Below are 11,343 nucleotides of genomic sequence, written 5' to 3'. Positions count from 1 at the left end.
GCTTGAGAAGTGCAGTGCAACCCTTACTAGCATGATGCATTTTATTTCCCATGTCTGAACCATTCTAAAGGAATTTGTTACATATTTTTGTAACTTGTTCCAACACAGTGAGTGGCAGTACAAAAGTTCTAACCCAGTATACATGAAAAGAAGATAAGACTGAATGGATGAGTTGTAACCTTCCTACATGTGACAAGCATCTATTTTTCCAATTCTGAATCCTTGCAGTGATTTTCTCTATTAGAGGTTGACAATCTCTAATCCCAAGCCTTGTGGAAGTAAGTGGCAATCCCAAATAAGTTATAGGAAGTGTAGCCAGTTGTACTTCTAATGTATCTGCTAGGAGAGTACTTTCATCTTCACTCAAACCTCCTGTAATGAGAGTAGTCTTTTGAGTATTGATCTTCAGCCCAATACCTTCAGAGAACTTGTCTAGGACCTTCATGATCTCTATGGATGATTGAATTTCACCTTTAAAGAAAAGCATAAGGTCATCAGCAAAACATAGATTGATAACTTCAAATTTCTTGCACTTTGGATGAGCTTTGATGGTGTTGTTATTCAATCCCTTTCTAAGCAGACAACTCAAGGCTTCCATGACCAAGACAAACAAGTATGGCGATAAGGGGTCCCCTTGCCTGAACCCCCTTTGAGCATGAAAGTAACTCTCAGGCTTACCATTGATTAGAATAGAGAAGAGAGTAGTTGAGTGGCATAACTTAATCCAACTGTGAATCTTCGAAGGAAACTTAAGTTTGCTCAGCATAGCTTCCAATGCCATCCAACTGACGGTATCATAAGCTTTACTTATATCCACCTTTAGGGTACACCTAGGAGAAATATACTTCCTATTGCAACTTCTGAGAAGTTCATAGGACAAGAGGAGGTTATCTTGAATAAGGCTAAACTTGTTATAGTAGTCTTTCACTATTCTTGATAAGCACATAGGGCCGGCTCTACCCTATAGCAGAATAGACAACTGCTTAGGGCCCCAACAGTCCAAAAGACCCCCACCCCAGTTCAGCCCACTAATAATTTATTTGGATTTCATTTGTTTTTTTTTTTTTTTTTTTAATTAAACACAAGAAAAATACAATTACATTTTCAATATAAACCCCTCATTCCTTCACTTTTCCAACAAAAAACTTTTATTTCCCTAAGTAATATAAGAGCACTAAAGTAATAAATAGTTCTTCACTAATAAACCAAAAAAGAAACAATTTCTTTATTTATTTTGGCTCTGTTTGTAGCAATTATTTACCCTGTATTAGGATGTCCACACACTAGATGTATGAACTTTTTTTTTTTATTTTTTTTGCAAGTAAATGCGAATATATTATAAATATAAGGTTACCTACAAGAGGGACTTACTACATAAGGAACAAAAGGGTACAATAAGGCTTCTTGCTACACTCTAAGGAAACCTAAAGTATAACTGGTCCTGGTTTTCCAATTTTGTGACAAAATGTGATCTATCCACGCTCCATACAAATTCAACCTGATCCAACTGGGAATGTTTCAACCATATGTTTCTGAATATGAAAGGAACATTCGATGGTCTTAGGTTTTTATTATCCCATCCGATAACTGGAGAATGATTAGAAAATTTCCTCGGTAGAATTTTGCATCTCCAGTTCTGATTCTCTAAAAGCCAGTTGTTATTTACCAAAGCTCTGTCTAGCTTCACCAAAGTGATTTGCTGGTTGGATGAAGCAATCACATTCACCGTTAATTCTTGCTTCCAAAAAATCCAGATATTGCCTTTACGAAGCGGCGTATGGTTATTGGGCAAAATCTTTATTGTGGCCATATTTTGAAAGGACCTTTGGAGTTCCTGTGGGGGCAATAAGAGGTTCAGCCAGTCCAATGAGGTCAGGCTTATACTCTTGGCTTATTTCTTCTGTTTTGGAGTTTTCCTTGCTCTTGTGGATGGAGGAGAGTGTTCTTGCAACATCCATTGTGGCTTATATTTCTTCTTGCGTATCGTCTGCCATGGCTCATCACCGTCATCCGATATGTCCTCGTCAATCAAGTCGGCCCAATTCACCGCCCTCGATATAAAGTCGGTTTCATTCACTACTTTGATACTATTGTCCGCATCTGAGGTGGAGAATGAGGACTCTGCTCTTGTTGACGATGCTGAATAGGAATCAAAGACTCTACTATGCGAAGCCTGACCTCCAACAGCCTCTTCATGAGTGAAGTTAGGCACTATGTTGGGGGAATGCCCCTAAGCCGGGGGTGTGACGAAGATCTCGCCCACCTTAGGAGTATTCAATACTTGTAAGCCAACAGCCTCATCATAATTAGATATGAAGTTAGGCACTATATTGGTTGTGATTTCTTTTGAAACTAGAGAGGCCAGAATCCCCGCAGCTGGAGATATTAGCAGTGCTGCTGCCGCAGTAGCCTTACCCCGAAAAACTGCCGTAGTAGCCTCATCCCGATAGGGCTCGGTCTCATTCAGTGCCGTATCAGCCACCTCACATGTTATTCGAGGATTTAAATCTTTGTCCACTAATGTATTTGCCTTCTTGACATCATTCTTTACACTTGCTGCCCATTTATGCGCTTCTGAGGACAAAATCTCAGCAGTAACTCCCTCTGTCAGTGCCATAGCATCCACATCCCAAGCTACTCGCGTTTTTAAAACATGGTTCACTATTGACTTTACCCTCTTGATTTCATGCAAGTCGCTTGCTACCAATGTGTGCACGTCAGAGGGAAAACGCTCAGCAGTAACTCCCTCTGCAGAATTCACACCCTCTAAAGTAAAATACTTAGTGACTCCCTCTGAAGAGTGTTTCTCTGCAGTGTTATACTCCCCTTCAGATGCTGTAGTTGTCGAACACTCTGAGTGAGATTTCTCTGCAGTGGAATTCACCGCTGCCTTCTCCGTAGCTATCTCCGGAGCTTTCTTTGCCGGGTTGCGCTCCGCATCCTCATGGACAGCAGTGCCCTCATGGACAACATCAGCACTGCCCTCATGCTCGTGCTCAAGATGCTCTTGATTCTCAACCACAACGCTAAATTTCGTAGCAGCCCCCTCATGTTCAGAGCAGCTCCCTCATGTTCGTCAGCAGCCCTCTCATGTTCGGCAGCACTAGAAATCTCAGCAGCCCCCTCATCTTCGGCATCAGCTCCCTTCTGATCAGCAGCACCCTCATGCTCATGGTCCTCGACCGTGTGAATCTCATCCAGTTCAAGCCCCTCAAATAGATTTTTTGTCTACACTTCATTAGGTTTTGCAGTGTGTTTCTCCCTCCATATTGCCTCCCATTGCTTACTCGACTCCCCTGAATACTTTTTCTTCCCATGTCTTATGGTTCTTTTTCCGCCCACAGGCTCCAAAAGGGGAGTTGCATCCACTACAACCTCCTTATCCTTGTTTCCCTTATCTTTGTTTTGATGTATATCACTCCTAAGCCTCCGACATTCCGTTACCAAATGCCCCATAATCTTGCAATGAGTGCATATCTTAGGAAGTTTGCCCACCTCAATAGTTTGCTAGAAGTTGGTATTCTTTGTCCTGACATAAATCTGATCCGAGATCGGTTCAGAGAGGTCCACGTCAACCAAAATATTAGCGTAGTATCCGTACTCTTTGTTGAGTGTTTTATCGTCAATTTGCATAGGGTACCCTACTCCTCGAGCAATGGACATCAGTGCCTCTGGCTCCCAAGATTCTGTCCGAGAGGCGCAAAGGTAATCCGCACAAAGTTGCGGAGATTGCCTTTGGCAGTCAGGATTGAAGTTTGTAGTCCATTGGCTTATTCTCATAGGCATTTTATCAAAGTCCCATGATCCTTTCGCCCAGACTCGATTAAGATCGTCTGCATTTGAAAACCGGATAAAAAGGAATCCTTTTCCAATGGGCGTGATAATTCATTCTCCTGTTGGTTTCCAAAGTTGCGAAGCAATTGCTCGAACTCTCTCCAGCGAAACTTTTTGCAAATCTATTCTTCCCACCAAACAATGTTTGCAATACAACAATCCCTTTTCATAAGCTTTCTTTGGGATGGTGATTGCTGGGTATTCTCCCATTTTCTCTGGAATTGGGAGTTCCTGGTATTCCACCGGTTGCCGAAGATGATGGGATGCGGCCTCCGCATATGAAACTCTCTGAGTTCCCGTTTGAACTTCATCAGCGCCTTTCTCTGGAAGAGTTGTTTGGTTATGATTTGGCTGTGATTCGTTCAACTGTTGTATGGGCTTCTCAAACTCGTAAAGGTCCATGCTTGAGCCTTTTCAGAACACACACTTTGCATGAGTGTGGGATTTTACATGAAAGGCGATGGATTTTGGAAGAAAAGAGAGAGAAGAAGCAAAGTCAAAATCTCCAGGCTTTTAGAACTCACACTGTTCTCAGTAGAAGATTTTGCCCAAAAGCAGAGGAGAAATGTACCAACTTTCCAGAACTCACACTGTAGAGCAGTGGAGGAATTTACCTGGAAAGGAAGGTATAATGGAGAAGAGAGGATTAGTTTTCCGTAAAACGCTAGTATTTTGCTAAAAGCGGCAAATAGAGGGTGTACTGGATCGGAATTAACTTATGCTATATCACTCCCAATCACCCCACTTATGTTCTTCAATGATAATATAACCTAGATGTATGAACAAAATATTAGAGGTATAAACAATAGAAAGTGAATGTAATAAATGGTAGAAAGCTGTTTTTAGAACTTCGCTTAGGGCCCTCAAATGGCTTGAGCTGCCCTGTCATCGGCAACATCATTATATGATTAACCTCATCAAGTCATCGGCAACATCATTGGTCCTTCTTCATTTAGAGAGTGATAAAGTGCCTTTGAGTACACCGCAATAAGGATTCTCCCGGCATTCATTTTATTCTATTTTTTTGTTTTATTTTTTGCTTAAAGGTATAGTAATTGTATTGAAAAAAAGAATAGTGTTACCTGAAACGTTCAATTTACAGAAAAGTGCTGTATGCTGAGAGCCTACACTAGCCTAGATCCATCAGGGGATAAACATGTAGTAAGTTAGCTCATCTTGTTCGATTCTTCTTAGAAAAGTTGGTCTTGAGCACCAGCACTCATTGACTCCTTCGTCCAGAAGGGCGGATCTATGAGTTGGCTGACCCGGGCTGTAGCCCCCCCTAACTTTGCTCAAAACCCAAAACTACAGTGGTAACTATTCACTCAAAAAAAAAAAAAAAAAAAAATAGTGAGAATTAGTGTTAGTAGCCCCCCCTATTGTTGAATCCTGCATCTGCCAGAAGCGCTCCCTGCCTTGCATAAGTGTCGACCCGAAGTTTACCTCTCGCCAGTTTGAGGTGATCACAAGCCAATGCATTTGGCTTTTAACTTTGTTCCACAATGCTCTCACCTTCCAGTGTACTTGGTCCACTTGGAATGCCTTTACAGCAGCCATCGAGTCCGACTTGATCCATAATTTTGTCCATCTCATCTGTAAGGCCTTGTCAATGCAGTGGACAATAGCTTGACACTCTGCTTTCACTCCCAATGCAACCTGATTGCATGAAACTCAGCAACAATACCTGTTGTGTATAGTAGGGCCGGGTTACTATATATCTCGTTAATTATCAACTTTTTGTAATTTAATCATTTTAGAGTGTCATCAACTCAATTTCCATTTTCATCTCGACACATCACCAAAAATAGAAACCAAAAAGTGTCATTTTCATTTTAAACTTCAATTAATTGCGGCTGTAATTTTTTTATGTATGTTTTTCCTTTTGGAAAGGAGAAGTTGTAGTACCGTCCCATTTTTTTTTTCCTTTTTAAAATGATTCTTTATGATTATGAAACAATTTCATTTTTTTGTCTTATTCTAAAAAATAGGACGGCTAAACTTTTCTCTCTGATCTATTTATATAATTCTCACAAATTTGGGTTTGTTTCCAACAAATAAGCAATTACTGAGAAATAGAAACAATTTTAGAAACTCGTTGATGATGCCCTTAGTGAGTGTTTATAGAATGCACATGCAAAATTAAACAATTAATCATTATTAATTTAGTTTTCTAGCTTTATCTTCCTAGAACTTAGGCCCCAAGACGACGACACATTCAAGTCAACTAAGTTTGATCGTAATGTTTTTGGTCAAGACAAATGAAAAGACTCTCATGTCACCAATCCTTATCAAATGACATCCACGTCCTTTATATTATGAAATTACATAATTACCCTCATTGTAACATTATCTTTTCCAAGCCATACAACACTACCACTACCACCAACTTAAAAAAAAATAAAAACACTTAGCAAACCAATTAAGCTTCAATTTGGCTAAAACCCCAATTAACCAAATCAATCTAGCTAAATATCAATTCAACTTACACACCAACCAAAGGGTATTCTCCTTCACCAAATTAGTCATTTGGAAGGTTGAAGTGTTTGAAGTTTGTCCAATACAACATGTGAAAAGGTAATGGTCTTTTCCAACCTTGTACGATCAATTAGTTGTAGTTTATTGTTTGGGGGGCTAAGAGTTGGGGGAGGTGCTTAAAACTTATGTTTCATGTTGATCTTTTATGCAATTCCAACCGTTGGATAGACTTGAAGAGATGATGACACGTCTCTTAATTGAGTTTGACTTCTAAGAGGGTCTTTGGGGAAGCATCGGGGTATATATGTCATTGCACAAGCAAAGGGAAATGAAGTCTTTTCATTTGTCTTGACCAAAATGGTAACAGCCAAACTCGTTGACTTGGATGTGTCGTGGTCATGGGGGTATGGATGAAAGAACTAGAAGATCGAATTTCACAAATCACCATATTTATCTACATTGGCAGCATGAATCTCTATATTTTCCAACTCGATCAATTTGCTACTATAAGATGATTCAAATTTCAAATGTTACACAAGAGCTTCTAGCTCAATTGGTTGTGTACGAACCCCTCTCCTTATGGTCGAGGTTGCAAGTTCGAATCCCACCAAATGTTGGCTGGGATTTATTTCTTGTGTACTTATGAGATAGGCCTTTAAGCTAGGCGAGATTTTGGGCTAGCTAGAGACGTGCTGCTACGATAGATGGACACCAAGGAGCGAAAATAAGTCTTCATGGACAAGGTGATGAAGGAGGCTGGGTCTACTCAAAATGGCACATTGGTGAGAGCCTTCAGGGTAAGTAGGTTCCCTTCGGGGTTAATGAGCCTTCGGGCTAGGATCCTTCAATGTAACCAGTGTGGGTAGGGTTGTCAATGGGTTTCGATAACCTAATAACTGACCTGAACCAAATCGATAAAAAAATGGTTTGGGTTTTGAAAATTTGGTTTACCTTCCACCGAACCGTTATTGGTTTGGTTTCGGGTTTGCCCTCTACCAAACTGATATGCACCCGAACTGATAAAATGTCATTTTTGTAATATTTTTGATTAATTTTATATAGATTTTATCAATTGTGTGTTTAAAATTAATTGATTTGATTTAAGATTTAATTGATTTTATAGTTTTCAATTCGGGTCGGTTCAGTTTTGTGTACCCAATTATCTTATCGGTTCGGTTTCGAGTTTTCCAGAATCCGACCCAAACCGATCCATTGACAGCCCTAGGTATGGATTGCCTTAACCCTATAAATATTTCATTTTTTTTTTTGAAACGGTGATGGGGTTGAGGCAGACCCTTACCTGTTGATAAAACTTCAAAGAGTTACATACCTCACTAAGAGTATGATCGTTAGAGGGAGAATTCTCAATACAACAACACTACGCTCTAAGCCTTACAATCATGAAAAACTCATGAACATAGTCCATTCGGGTACACACACATAAATAACTACATAGAAACATCTAACGTCTGCCACCAAACAAAAGTTTATCCCTTAAGACCGGATGATCATTCCTTAGATGTTTCTGCACATTCTCAAAATTGTAGAAAAAGATCCCACATTCACAACAAGCATATGTTAGACCAAGAGTATCATCTGAAATTTCCTTGATGCATGTATCCACCAAGGTTCTTACCTTTATATCTTGTCTTGGAAGCTTGCTTAATCATAGCTAAGGTAAGACTAATTTCACAAGCTAAGCGTCCCCTGACTGCACTTGGAGAGGGTTCTTTGCTAGCTCTCTTTGACCTAACTGTAGCCCATTCCTCAGGTTGAGCTTCCTTCTGAACTCTAGACCTTGTACCAGGTGGAAAGATAGGTTGTACTTTATATCTTGTCTCTTGTTCAATTAATGGGAGCACAATCCTGCTCACCAATCAACTGGGAAGCATTTGTAGCATCATCCACCTGAATTGGAGAAACATCCACTTCAGTATTTGCAAGAACAATGTTAAGGGGAACATTTGCTATATTGTGTTTTTCGTTCTATTTTTCCATTTCGTTAGGTGAGCTCTGTTCCTTGTTTACATACTCAACTATCTCCATATTTTGCATTTCAGGTGAAACCACTGTAGCTTGCCCCATAGACAGTGGACTACTTACTTTTGTCATTGCAATGTCACCAATGGTTTGAACCATGAAGTTTGGTTCCAAAACTTGAACAGTAACTACACTATCGACCTGAAGAGTTTCACTCTCTTCGCTAGGCCCCATAACAGTACCCCCACTTTCCTTATCAGCCATATTGTTTCCCAGAACCACATCTTGCATAACATGGTTTACCTAAGAAGAGATTTCAATAATTCCTACTCCATTTCCCTCAACCACTACTATTTCTTGCTGACTTGGCTCATGTTCTTCCCTCACTATCACTGCTCTATTCTTCTGCCTCCATTTTTTCTTTTGGTTCCTTGACATATTTTTCTCAGTTAGCTGTTGTCCTTGAGGTTCCAAATTGACATCAGATTCGCCTACTGCCAATGTGACCACTGCTTTTCCCTTTTGTGCCAAATCCTTTTTCAAGAATTTGCAGATGCTAATAGTATGTCCAACCCCTTTACAGTGAGTACCGCATTTTTCCTAGCTTAACCTCTTGCCAAAAGGCAACTCCATGTTTCTTTGATTCCACCCAGATCTTATTTGGGATTTTCTTTGAGAGATCTACGTTGGCCAAAATGCTCGCAAAATAACCAAGTTTCCTCATAGCGGTGGTCTCATCAACATGCATAGGTCGACCTAGAGTTTTACCCATTGCTAGTAAATTTTTAACCTCCCAGTATTCAAAGCTTAGTGATCAGCTCCCAAATGTGCATTTTATTACCTTTACATTACTGCATTACAACCCTTCTTAAACATAATAAACAGACAACTCATAACTTTTTTTGTCTTTTGCAGGTTACATGCCATTTCAGATCACTTATCATAAAAGATGTATTTTAATGTTAAAATGAGCTTTATTAACACTTCTTAGGAATACTTAAACTGCTTTGAAAAAGTGCTAAAAGAGTCAAAGAAAAAGTTAAAATCAAAGGTCATGGTCAAGGACTCAAACCAAGAAGACTGAAAGTCATGTCCTTAACTTAGAAGACTAGAGATGGATGACTTTCTCACAAAAGAAGACTTGTTCAAAACCTATCTTGCTCAAGAAGAAAGAGAAAAAAACAAAAGCATAAAGGAAAAATGAAAAGTAAAAAGCAAAAAAGTGAGGTGTCTTGATTGTAAAGGGAGAGGGCAAATCAGTCATTGTAAAAATAAGAGTATAAAAGAAAAAAATAGGGAGAGAAAACATTATCCAATTTTTGGTTTCACCAACTCAAAAATCGAGATGAATTTTACCATGCTTTCTTAGGCAGATTTACATTATTGCATTTTATTTTCTTGTATTGTTATTTTCTTATTTCAATCTATCTTGTTTTCTTGTTTTTATTTCATTTCAATACTTGTTTCAAATCCTTGTTTTCAATACTGTTGCTTTCAATCTTTTCATTCCAATCACTTGTCTCTACATTTCTTGTCATTAAATATCAAGAACACTAGTTGCACTCATTGAAGTTATCAATGAGTGTAACTTGGTGATAAAGTTATCTCATTTCCTCTTCATTCCTCATGTTTTAATCCTACAACTTCATGTTTTCAATGTTTTTCTCTCTTTAAACACTAGTATTTCCATACTCATTAGAAATAGAAGAAAAAGATGAATAAGAAAAGTTAAAAAGTTCTTGTTTTCATTCATTAATCATTCCTCCCATCTTAAGATTTAGGATGAACTTCAACTCACTAAACTCTCACTCACCACAATAACTACGACTTCACTTAGTCCAGGGAATCTAACCCAAACCATGGCATGGGACTGGGTTTCTTTGTCTGTAGAAAAGTTTGGAGTCCATTTACTCAAGCGTAGAACTTGAGTATCAAACATCCAAGATCCTTGCTCCCAATCCTTGGCTTAGTCCTCTTCTTTATCAAATTTAAACATAATGTAGCCTCTACCCAAAGGAGTTATCATGCATTCACCAGACAGTACCCATTTTGCAGCTACCAAAGTCTTAACCTTGTTCAAATCCATTTTTACAAGATCCAAACGTCCAACAAGAGATTTCAAATAGTATTGAATACCTCTATCAACTTCCTCCTCAATTAAACAGATGGTTGGGATACTCACCTTGCATTCCAGGAGTTGGGAGTGACGAGGCATCAATATTCCTTCAATATTTCGGTTTTGCTGCTGTTGTTGCATAAGTCTTTCTTGTGTTTTTCTCAGTTCGACTTGGATTAGCCACCAAGCTTACTGGTGTCGTTGCTGCAACCATAGTTGGACTTGGACGAGCATAAAGATATAGCAGAAAGATATAGATTTTGGTAAAGCTCCCAAATTTCTTGGACCTGAGCTTGAGGATGCCATAGCAGAAGTGATTCCCCAGAGGAGAATCTTCGGAGAGCTTGGGCAACGACTGTGAGAGCCGGTCAACCCATTTGAAAGTGCAAGTTTTCCCTCCACTTCAGGAAAGAGTTGGAATATTATCCTCTATTTTTGGCTAAAAAAGGAAATGAAAAGGGAAAAGACTAGTTTTACCCTTGGCACTTCAGTTTATTACCGAAAATGCAGAGCAAAAGAGTATTATCTTTTTTTTTGTTTTTTGTTTTTTTGCAAATGTTACATACTGAGTAGATCTGTAGATTTTAGGTATATATAAGTGTATAACTATTAAGGATACACATATGGAATAATATATGTGTATCCAATTTTATATTTTGTGATATATTCTTTGTGATTTACAACTCCCTCCATACAGGGGCGGATCTATAGGTTGGCTGATCGGGGCTACAGCAGCCCCCCCCCCCTAAAATATTAGTATGAACTATGAACAGTAGTCAGTAGCAAAAACAAAAAACAAAAATAATCCCAACTGAGTACGACTCGTTTCGTTTCTCACAAACAGTCAAACAGAAAAGTAAAGCAAAATACAAAATAGCCCATTGGCCCAGTCGCAGGTTTCTCAAAAGTCACGATCCCTCACATTCTCACAAAAAAAA

Source organism: Coptis chinensis, chromosome 8, assembly GCF_015680905.1.
Source record: "Coptis chinensis isolate HL-2020 chromosome 8, ASM1568090v1, whole genome shotgun sequence".
NCBI lineage: Eukaryota > Viridiplantae > Streptophyta > Magnoliopsida > Ranunculales > Ranunculaceae > Coptis > Coptis chinensis.
The sequence above is the reverse complement of the archived record's forward strand: the minus strand, read 5'-3'. Positions refer to the sequence as shown.